This window comes from Equus asinus, unplaced genomic scaffold, assembly GCF_041296235.1.
Source record: "Equus asinus isolate D_3611 breed Donkey unplaced genomic scaffold, EquAss-T2T_v2 contig_813, whole genome shotgun sequence".
In the NCBI taxonomy this organism is placed as follows: Eukaryota; Metazoa; Chordata; class Mammalia; order Perissodactyla; family Equidae; genus Equus; species Equus asinus.
This window is the reverse complement of record NW_027225531.1, coordinates 192,501-194,305: the sequence shown is the minus strand read 5'-3', so window position 1 is coordinate 194,305 and position 1,805 is coordinate 192,501.

The window sequence follows — 1,805 nt, the reverse complement described above, 5'->3', positions numbered from 1 at the left end:
GCGGGCGGACGCCCCGGGGCCGCACTGGGCCGGGAGGCTGGGTCCGAGGGGGCTCCGGGACGGGATCGGGCGGCCCGGCGGCCCGGCTGTGCTCCCCGGCGGGCCCGCGCTCCGGCTCCGTCCCGCTGAGGCGGTCGTCGGTCGCCGGGTGCCACCTGGCGGCCGCTTTTATATCGTCTCTTTCCTCCGGAGCTCCGGCGACGCGGGCCAAGGGACGGGACTCGGCCGCGGTGACCGAGGCAGAGTCCCGGGAGGCCGGCGTCGCTGGCGGGATCTGGCCCGGTGGCGCCGGGGCGTGAGCGCGACGCCCGCTCGCCGGAGATTGGAGGTGCAGGCTACTGAGGGAGGTGGCTGTCGCCGCGCCGCCCGGTGCCGGCCGGGGTGTGGGGCCTCCCGGACGGGTCGACCAGCAGCCGCCGGTGCCCCTCCGTCCCCGGGAGGGGGTGGGGGGCCGCCGCGGGGGAACGGGCGAGGGAGCTCGTCCCGTGCCCGGCCGTCGTCCCGAGGGCGGCCCGGTGGTCGGGCCTTCCGCGTCGCCGATCCCCTTTCCGCGCCCCGCTCCGGAGGTGGGCGACCGGCCGGGGCCTTGCGGGGGAGGCCCGTGGAGGGCGCGACGGGCTCGGCCGCCGGGCTGGCCTTTTCCCCACTGGTCTTCCGAGTCGACCGGCTCTGGCGGTGGGGACCGGGCCCGGTCCTCGGATGCCTCCTCCTCCGTGGCAGTTTTTTTTTCCAAGTCCCGCCCTGGAGAAGAGCGTGGACCGGCCCCGGGAGCCCTCGAGGGCGGGCCGGGGAGGGCGTCCCTGGCCCGGACGCGTGCCCGGGGTGGGTCCGGGCCGTCGGACCGGACTTCTCTCTCCGAGTTTCGCGGGTCGCGTCTTTGTCCGGAGGCGGGAGGGGGCCGGCTCGAGGCGTAGGTGGAGCCCCGGCTGAGGGACGGGAGCCACGGTCCCGCCCCGGGCCCGGTCGCCGGAGGCGCCTCCGCGGAATTCTTTTCTAAGTCCTGACCCGGCGACTCAGAGGGAGGGACCGACCGGTCCCGGCCCGCGCGGGCGGCCCGGGGAGGCTGTCCCCGGCTCCCCCTGCCGCCACGCTTCTGGGGTCGACCAGATGGCCCCGGGAGCTCCGGGCCTGGTGGCGATGGGGTCGTGCTTGGGGTCTGGTGGCCGTGGCCGTGATCCAGGGGTTCCCCTGGTGATCCGTGGGTGGGCCCCGTCTCCGGGCGCGGCGATTCTTGCCCCCGAATGGGTGGTTTTGTGCCGCCAGATAAGTGCTGACACGCTCTGCTCGGGTGACAGTCGCCCGAGAGCTTCCGGGTGCCTGGATGCGTGTGCGGGGAGGGCTCCGGGCTCTGGCCGAGAACCGGACGCCCGTTTCCACCCCCGCCGCTTGAGCCGCCCGCTGGGGCCTGCGCGCCGGCTCTTGTGCGTTCCAGGCGCCCCCACGACCGTGGTGCCACCTCCGGTCTCTGGTACCCGAGGGCGGCGGGGTTAGGGGCGCGGGGTCCTCTACCACGTGCACTCCCTGCCGCCGGCACCCGGGTGCGGTCGCGACTTACCCCATCCCACCGGCTCCGTGCCAGTGCGTGTCAGGCGTTCTCGTCCTGGGGTCGTCGCCCGCGCTTGCTGGAGGAGGAGAGGGGTCGGTGAGGCTGAAGCAGGCTCCTCCGCTCGCTGTCCTCGCCGGCCTTCCCTTGCTCGGGGGTCCCTCGCGTTATGCTGCCGACCGATGTGGTGATGCTGTGCTCTCCCGGGCCGGGCCTAAGCCGTGCCAGACGAGGGACGGACGTTCATGGCGAACGGGACCGC